The sequence below is a fragment of the Oryctolagus cuniculus genome, chromosome 18 (assembly GCF_051225735.1).
Source record: "Oryctolagus cuniculus isolate XC-2025 breed Fujian yellow rabbit chromosome 18, ASM5122573v1, whole genome shotgun sequence".
NCBI classification, from domain to species: Eukaryota; Metazoa; Chordata; class Mammalia; order Lagomorpha; family Leporidae; genus Oryctolagus; species Oryctolagus cuniculus.
In genome coordinates, this window is record NC_142884.1 from 41,240,323 (window position 1) to 41,249,936 (window position 9,614).

The window sequence follows — 9,614 nt, forward strand, 5'->3', positions numbered from 1 at the left end:
CTCTCTGTCTCTCTCTCTCACTGTCTAACTCTGCCTGTCAAAAAAAAAAAAAAAAAAAAAAAAAAAGCTTAGTAGTGGGACTAGTGCTGTGGTGTAAGGGATGAAGCAGCCACCTGCGGTGCTGGCATCCCATATAAGCACCAGTTTGAGTCCCCACTGCTCTACTTCCTATCCAGCTCCCTGCTAACGTGCAGAGGAAAGCAACAGAAGATGGCCCAAGTCCTTGGACCCCTGCACCCACCCCGAAGAAGCTCCTGGCTCCTGGCTTTATATCAACCCAGCTCCAGCCATTTCAGCCACTTGGGGAGTGAACCAGTGGAAGGAAGATCTCTCTTTTTCTCTCTCTCTCCCTCTCTGTAACTCTGCCTTTCAATTAAATAAATAAATATTTAAAAAAAAATAAATAAAAACTCAGTAGCTTGGCTGCGTGCTGGTTGTTTTATATGTAATCCTCTCTGGATTCTTGAAACTTTACCATGTGATTTACATGCAGTTATATGTGATTTTGGATACTGATTCCAAGTCTGAAGTTGAATTTCAGTGGTAGTATAGCCAATCTAGAAACATTACAAAGATATTTTAGAATAATTGCATGAATTTCAAAATTAAAGTCAGGACTTCCTTAAAGATATGTCAACACTGTGTGTATAAAATAATAAAACTAATGTTTTAAACCGGAATGGAGACCTTGGATGAGTGTTGGCTCCCAGAGCGAGTGTTATCAAGTGGGAAAGGGGCATGTACTTCTATCAGTGGTGCTGATTCTGTTTTTACTTAAAAAGATATTTCCATACTCTTTTGAAGTGTCCCTAAGAGGCTTGTATCCATGCAATCAGACTTTAGACTCAGGCTTACTATTGTTTTTAAAAGATTTATTTATTTATTAGAAAGGCAGAGTGATAGAGAGAGAGAGGAAGAGACAGAGAGATCATGTACCTGCTGGTTTGCAATAGCTGGGGCTGGGCTGGGCCATTCTTAAGTCAGGAGCCAGGAAATCCACCCAAGTCTCCCACATGGGTGGCAGAGACTCAAGTACTTAAGCCATCATACACTGCCTCTCAGGCCTATTAGGAGGAAGCTGGGTCAGTAACAGAGTATTTGGGACTTGAATTAGGCTCTCCAATGCAGCTGTCCCAAGTGGCAGCTTAGCTCACTGTGCCACAACACCTACCCCTAGATGCAGGTTTTTTTGAAATCCCAAAATCAACCAAATTACACTCATTTCAGATTACAAAAATGGTTGCAGTTCCTTTCCTGTGTTCATGCCCCTTTGCTATGTGACTTTACAGTTCCTCCCATTAGAACATGGGGTCTATTTTTTCATCCCCTGAATCTGGGCTGATCTTGTGCATTGCTTTGGCCCCGGGAATATGGCAGAGTGATGTTCCAGTTCCAAGTGCAGTCCTTAAGAAGCCTTGGCACATGTCTATTTTCTCCTTTGGAACCTGCTGAGTTGCCATGTGAACAAGTCCAGGCTAGCCAGACTTGAGACACTTGGCTGGTCACTGTGTCACCTCAATCAAGCTTTGAGTCAATTGCCAGGCATGTCAGTGAGGCCTTCCCTCAACCTACCTGCCAACCGATTAGCAGCTGACTGCAGATTTATGGGTGAGCCCAGACAAAACAGGAAGAACCACACAGTTCAGCCCAGCCCCAAATGCCAACCCATAGACTCATGCACTAAATATAAATATATGACTGTTGTTTTTGGATGGTCATGCAGCAATAGATAACTGGTACATCACTGTATATCTCAATCTTGTCATAGAATAAATTTTGTTGCTTTTTTTTAAAAAAGATTTATTTATTTATTTGAAAGTCAGAGTTACACAGAGAGAGGAGAGGCAGAGAGAGAGGTCTTCTATCTGCTGGTTCACTACCCAAGTGGCTGCAACAGCCGGAGCTGCGCCCATCCGAAGCCAGGAGCCAGGAGCTTCCTCTGAGTCTCCCATGTGGGAGCAGGGGGCCAAGGACTTAGGCCATCTTCCATTACTATCTCAGGCCACACCAGAGAGCTAGATCGGAAAAGGTGCAGCCGGGACTAGAATCAGCACCCATATGGGATGCCGGTGCCACAGGTGGAGGATTAACCTAGTGTGCCACAGCGTCAGCCCCAAATTTTGTTGCCTTTAAAAAAATCAACTCTCTCATCTATAAATGAAGATTTAGCACTACTAAAGATATTTAAAATATATAGATAGGGTTGGGGGCTGGTGTTGTGGTATAGTGGGCAAAGTTGCTGCTGCGATGTTGGCATCCCATATGGGTGCTGGTTTGAATCCCAACCGCTCCACTTCCCATCCACCTCCCTGCTAATGCACCTGGGAGAGCAGCAGAGAGCAGCCAAAGTCACTGGGGTCCTGCACCTATGTGGGAGATCTGGAGGAGACTCCTGGCTCTGCCTGGCCTAGCCCTGACTGTTGTGGCCATTTGAGGAGTGAACCAGTGTATGGGAGATCTCTTTGTCTCTCCCTCTCTCTCTAACTCTTTTTTTGACAGGCAGAGTGGACAGTGAGAGAGAGAGAGAGACAGAGAGAAAGGTCTTCCTTTTGCCATTGGTTCACCCTCCAGTGGCCGCTGCGGCCGACGTGCTGCGGCCGGCGCATCGCGCTGATCCGATGGCAGGAGCCAGGTGCTTCTCCTGGTCTCCCATGCGGGTGCAGGGCCCAAGCACTTGGACCATCCTCCACTGCACTCCTGGGCCACAGCAGAGGGCTGGCCTGGAAGAGGGGCAACCAGGACAGAATCCGGCGCCCCGACCGGGACTAGAACCCGGTGTGCCGGCACCGCAGGCGGAGGATTAGCCTAGTGAGCCGCAGCGCCGGCCTCTAACTCTGTCTTTCAAATAAATAAAATAAATCTTTAAAAAATAAATAGATAGGGGCCGGCGCTGTGGCTCACATGGCTAATCCTCCGCCTGCGGCGCTAGCATCCCATATGGGCACCGACTTCTAGTCCCGGTTGCTTCTCTTCCAGTCCAGCTCTCTGCTATGGCCTGGGAGGGCAGTGGAGGATGGCCCAAGTGCTTGGGTCCCTGCACCCACATGGGAGACCAGGAAGAAGCACCTGGCTCCTGGCTTCGGATCAGTGCAGCGCCGGCTATAGTGGCCATTTGGGGAGTGAACCAATGGAGGGAAGACCTTTCTCTCTGTCTCTCTCTCTCACTGTCTGTAACTCTACCTGTCTAATAAAAATAAATAAATAGATAGATAGATCGTATTGGGCATTTGGAATGATGGTTAAGACATTGCTTAGGATGCTACATCCCACATGTAAGTGCCTGGATTTGACTCCTGACTCTGCTCCCCATTCCAGCTTCCTGCGAATGCACGCTGTGGGAGGCAGCAGATGATGGTGCAAACACTCGGGTCCCTGCCACCCACATGGGAGACCTGAACTGTGTTCTGGGCTCCAGGCTTTGCCCTGGCCCAGCTCCAGCTATAGCCAGCCTTTGGGGAATGAATCAACGGATGAAATATCTCTGTGCTTTCAATAAGACGAAAACAAACAAATAAAAATAAATAAAACAAAGGTGCTTAATGACATTTCCAAATTGTTTTGTCAAGGAGAACATTGTTAGATTTAATGATCATCCTTCTGAAGTGATTACAGTGATTACTTTAGAGGGTGAGATAATTTGTTGTTTGATATGTTTGCATTCTTGTATGTTAAAATACATTTGTGTTGTGTTGCTTTATAGGCATACCTTGTGCTTCCATAGAAATGTCAACCTCTACACCATGGAAAATGGCACTGCCAGACATCACTTATGTCCCTGTTGGATCCCCTGCCATCCTCCATCCCTCTCATCCCGCTTCCTTGATGTGGAGCTCACTTTCAAGGAGTCTTTCCGTCTGATGGTGGGGCCTCGAGCAAGGAGAAGGAAAGTGTCTTAGTCCATTTGTACTTCGATAACAAACAGCACAGACTACATAACTTACAAAGAACAGCTCAGGACAGCATTTGTTGTCTGATGAGGGTCTTCTTGCTGCAAGCTCATGAGGCAGAAGGGATGGAAGGGCAAGGAAAAGGGGACCAACACTGTGCTTTGTGTGGTGGAAGAGCAGCAGAGAGCAGCGCCTCCCTTCCCGGCCCCTCCCTAAGGACCCTGTCCCCTCCATCACCACTCTACCCACCTGCCTTGACAGCCTCCTAGCAGCCCCGCCTCGCAATGCAATTCCAGGGGAATTGATTCCAGGAGCTGTTGCAGACGCTAGGATCCATAGATGCACCAGGCTTTTATATAAAACAGTGTAGTATTTGCAGGTAACCTTGGGTTTAGCTGTTGAGTTTAGCTTGGCCCGTCTCCTCCTGTGTACTCCAAATCACCTCTTGATGACTTTTGTAAACGCAGGACAATGTAAACACTATAACTTGATAACAATGCATTGTTCAAGGGATAATGACAAGAAACCCACACTTAGTATAGATGCAATCAAAAAGTTGTTTTTTGATTTGCAGGTGGCCAACAGAATTTGAGGACACAGAGGACAGACAGCACTATTGCAATGACCATTGAGATTCAATTTGTGCTTTTGGGGACCACATTCAGACCACAGCAGTCAGAGAAGCTATCTGGAACTATCTCCAATCTCTTAGTTTCTTCCTCCTTGGTTTCCTGTTTCATGCTGAGAAGGAGGGCTGTTTTGCATTATTTTCCTCAGATGATAAAACTTAGCTTCTTATAAATCTGTATGTAAGGCACTGGCATTGTGGTTTAGCAGGTAAAACTTCTGTCTCTAACGCCGGCATCCAATATGGGCACCAGTTCATGTCCTGGCTGCTCACTTCTGATTTAGCTCTCTGGTAATGCACCTGGAAAAGCAGTGGAAGATGGCCCAAGGGTCTGAGCCCTGCACCCATGTGGGAGACCTGGATGAAGCTCCTGGTTCCTGGTTTCAACCTGGCTCAGTTCCGGCTGTTTTGAGAGTGAACCAGCAGGTGGAAGACCTCTTTCTCTTTGTCTCTCCCTCTCTCTTTTTCTGTAACTCTTTCAAATAAATAAATACATCTGTTTAAAAAAAAAAGTCTGTATGTAAAATCCCACGATGCATTTTTTAAAAAGATTTGTTTTATTTATTTGAAAGACAGAGATACAGAGAGAGAGACAAAGAGAGAGGCTTTCCATCCACTGGTTCACTCCCCAAATGGCCAAAACGGCTGGAGCTGAGCTGATCAGAAGCCAGGATCCAGGAGTTTCCTCCCGGTCTCCCATGTGGTGCATGGGAGGACTTGGGCCACCCTCTACTGCCTCTCCAGGCAAACTAGCAGGAAGCTGGATCTGAAGTGGAGCAGCCAGGACTCAAACTGGAGCCTATATGGGATGCTGGTGCCGCAGGACAGGGCTTTAACCAGCTGCACCACAGCACTAGCCCCACGATGCATTTTTTAGTTATTGTTTTATATAAGTAATATTTTTGCACTGTAGAAAAGTTGGAAACACAGCTTTGTTTTCAATTAACCATTATATCATCACATTCTTTTTTTTTTTTTTTGTATTCTGTGACTTACTACCTTATATATAATGAACTTTTTGTATTAATAAACATACTTCTATTACTTTGGATAAACAGTACATTTACATAGTTCAAAAACTAAAACATGGCCGGCGCCGCGGCTCACTAGGCTAATCCTCCGCCTTGCGGTTCCGGCACACCGAGTTCTAGTCCCGGTCGGGGCGCCGGATTCTGTCCTGGTTGCCCCTCTTCCAGGCCAGCTCTCTGCTGTGGCCCGGGAATGCAGTGGAGGATGGCCCAAGTGCTTGGGCCCTGCACCCCATGGGAGACCAGGATAAGTACCTGGCTCCTGCCATCGGATCAGCGTGGTGCGCCGGCCACAGTGGCCATTGGAGGGTGAACCAATGGCAAAAGGAAGACCTTTCTCTCTGTCTCTCTCTCACTGAAACTACACTTGGGATACCTGTATCCCATATCAGAGTGCCTGGGATAAAATTCCACCTCTGTCTCCGCTTCTGATACAGCTTCCTATTTAATGTACCTGACAGGCAATAGATGATGGCTCAGGTACTGAGTTCTTATCATCCGCATGGGAGACCTGGAAGGAGTTACTGGCTCTTGGGTTTAGCTTGCCCCAGCCCTGACAGCTGTAAGCATTTGGGGAGTGAACTAGTGAACTGGTCTTCCATCTGCTGGTTCATTCCCCAAATTGCCGCAATGACTGGAGCTAAGCCAATCCGAAGCCAGGAGCCAGGAGCTTCTTCCCAGTCTCCCACACGGGTGCAGGGGCCCAAGGACATGGGCCATCTTCTTTTGCTTTCCCAGGCCACAGCATAGAGCTGGATTGGAAGTGGAGCAGCCAGGACTCGAACCTACACCCATATGGGATGCCGGTACTGTAGGCGGCGGCTTTACCTGCTACACCAAAGCGCCGGCCCCAATATTTTCCTTTTCAACTTAATATGTTTTGGACCTTTTCTCATATCAGAATATAAAGTGTTTCTTCTTTTATTTTTATAGTGGGTTGCATTTCATCTTACAGATAATTGTGCCCATAATTTATTTGACAAATTCAATATTGCATTTGTGTCTATTTTGCTAGTAGAATCAGTGTTACTTTACACATTATATTATTTAAATACTTGTGTGCATCTATGATTATTTCCTTAGGATAAATTCTTAATAATTGCTCCAAGAATTGGAATATATTCTAATTTAAAAAAAAAAATAGGGGCCAGTGCTGTGGAGTAGCCGTAAAGCCACCGCCTCTGATGCTGACATCCCTATGGGTGCCAGTTTGAGTCCTGGGTGCTCCACTTCTGATCCAGCTCCCTAATGTGTCTGGGAAAGCCGCAGACAATGGCTCAAGTCCTTGGGCCCCTGCACTCATGTAGGATACCAGAAAGAAGCTCCTGGCTTTTTCTGTCTCTGTAACTCTGCCTTTCAAATAAATTAATCTTTTTTTTTTTAATCACCAAATTTTATTACGATTGCACCCTCGGGAACGTGCGGGGGCGCCGGTGGCGAGGGCCGGCCTGGGAAGGAGGAAGCGGGCTCTACTGCGCGCTGCAGCTTCCCGCTCCAGCACGGCTCTGCCAGACAGGGGCAAAGCGCCGCACCGCCAGTCACTCTGCAGGGGCGCCAGCTTTGCACTCCGCAACGGTTTGTGCCCCTTGGGCTTCGGGGAGGGAGTGGCCTCGGCCTCTAGGTTCACCCCCTCACTTGCGGCCTTGCTGTGGGCGGCGGCAGCGTCCCCCGTCTCAGCTGCCGATCCGCAGGCTGTCAGCTCCTCCAGCAGCCAGGGCCTCCGCCGAGTCGGCTGGAGTTTCTCTGCCAGCTGCATCGGGCGCCGCGTCCCCATGCAGGGCCTGCAAGGCGGCGATGATCACCTAGGCCAAGACCAAGGCAGACACCTCCTCCGGGCTCTTTTCCCTGTCTTCACCGTCCAGGTTGTCATCTGTCTCCAATTCCAGACCAACGGCTTCCTTGGTGAAGGGGTCCTCGCCCAGCATCTTCATGATGTGTCGGTTGTCCAAAAGACTCTTCGCCACATGGAGACTCCTCTTCTTGAACCTACCTGCTCCGGCTGTGGATGCGGTCCACAGAGTGCGGGTGCAGCTGCAGGAGCTGCGGCCGCGCGGGGGTCAGCGTGTCACAGGCCTGGCAGTGCGGGGATCTGAGCGCCGCAGGCCTGGCCGTGCGCAGCTCCCGGCCTATCTGCTTGAAAGGATCGGGTTTGGCGCTCTCCTCCATCAGCTCCTGCCTGGCGCTTCTCGATTTTTTTGTTCCTGTTCATGATGCATTCCTGCAGGGGCTCCACCGTCTTGTCGGGCAGCTTGGTGCCGATGAAATCTACCCTGCAGGTGCTTCTGGATTTCTGTGTCCTCAAAGCTGCGGAACTTGCACACGGAACAGGCAAACTGGATCCTGGCAGCCGCCCTGTCTCTCGACCTGTCTCTCCTCTTTTGCTTCTCTCGTCTTCATCCTCGTCGTCTCGCTCTCCGCTCTGCTTCCTGGAGTCACAGAATTCCTCCTCACCCCCCGAATTCTTCATCGTCGTTTTCAGAGAAGTCTCCTTCGCCGTCAGCGCGGGCCACTTTGAATTCTGGGTCCTCATTCCGCGTTTCTTGCCCATGCTGACCGGGCCACAGCCGTCAAGCCCTCCCCTCCTGCGCGTGCCCGCACCCGCAGGGCATGGCGTTGTCGTAGCTGCCCCGCCCCTGCACAGCCATGCCTCCGTGGACTGCGAGAAGGAAGGCCAGGTCCTGCTGGTCAAGGGGCGGCCGGGCCCCTGCCTCCCCCTGCCACCCCGTAGTTCAGCCCGGACAGGAACCGGACAGTGGCTCAGGCTCAGAGGAGGCCGCGGGCGGCAGGAAGGGGTCGCCGCGCCCGAAGGCGCCCGAGGTGCTCGGGGCCGGGAAGCAGCCGTGTCCACGGTCGCTTGCGAAGCCGTGGAGGGAGCAGCCCTCGCCGCCCACAGCCGGGCAGTCGCTGCATTGCCCACCGACGCTGCCGTTGCGCTGGGCCCTTGGGTCGTAGTCGTAGCTGTGGTTGGGCCGATAGGCCTTGTGCAGGGCCGGGGGTCATAGGATTGGAACTGCTGCGAGTGGAAGTTGCTCTCCGGGTCCTGCATGTCCTCCCCACCCTGCCGCCGCTCCCGCCCCTGCCTCCCTCCTTGGACATCAGACGCTGGTTGATCTTGGCAATGAGAGTCAGAACTGTCACCTGGCTCTGGCCCGAAAGAGGACATGTGCACGGTAGGGCCCCCATCATTGGCCTTGGACGGCTCCCAGGAGGCGCCTGGGCTGTAGTTGTAGATGACCCCAAGACGTGGCAGGCGTTCTGGGCACGGTAATAATTGTAGTTGTGGTAACCCTGGTGGTTGGCAGGCCCTGAACTCCAGACCCGTAGCCTCCATAGCCCTGCTCCATGTCTTCCTTTTTCCGTTGGTTCACCCCCCAAGTGGCTGCTATGGCTGGTGTGTTGCAGCTGGCCCGCTGTGCTGATCCCAAGCCAGGAGCCAGGTGCTTCCTCCTGGTCTCCCATGCAGGTGCAGGACCCAAGCACTTGGGCCATCCTCCACTGCCTTCCCGGGCCACAGCAGAGAGCTGGACTGGAAGAGGAGCAACTGGGACAGAATCTGGCGCCCCAACAGGGACTAGACCCTGGGGTGCTGGCGCCGCAGGCAGAGGATTAGCCTAGTGAGCCGCGGCGCCGGCCTTCCTTTTTCTTTCTTTCTTCATTTTTTTTTCTTTTTAAAGAGAGCGAGAGAGATCTTCTATCCACTAGTTCATTCCCCAGATGGTCACAAGAGTCAGGGTTGGACCTTGTTGAAGCCAGGAGCTTCTTCTGGGTCTCCCAAGTGGGTTCAGGGACCCAAGCAGCTGGGCCATTTTCTGCTTCCTTCCAGGTGCATTAGTAGGGAACTGGATTGGAAGTCGAGCAGCCCAGACTCAAACCAGCGTCCATATAGGGTTGCCAGCATTGCAAGTGGCGGCTTAAACCATTATGCTACAGCACTGGCCGGCCCTAAAATAAATCTTAAAAAAAAAAAAAAAAAGGTGCCACCAAATTGTTCTTTAGAGGTGTTAGAAATAGAAATGAGTGGATTTGGGGCTGGCCATGTGGCATAGCCAGTTAAGCTGCTGCTTGCAATGC

At 50.6% G+C, this 9,614-nt stretch overlaps 1 pseudogene; it reads right to left on the reverse strand.

The window, feature by feature from the left end:
• Nucleotides 1-7,216: 7,216 nt before the first annotated feature.
• On the reverse strand, nucleotides 7,217-8,887 carry LOC100350206 (A-kinase anchor protein 8 pseudogene; annotated as a pseudogene).
• Between the last annotated feature and the right edge of the window lie 727 nt (nucleotides 8,888-9,614).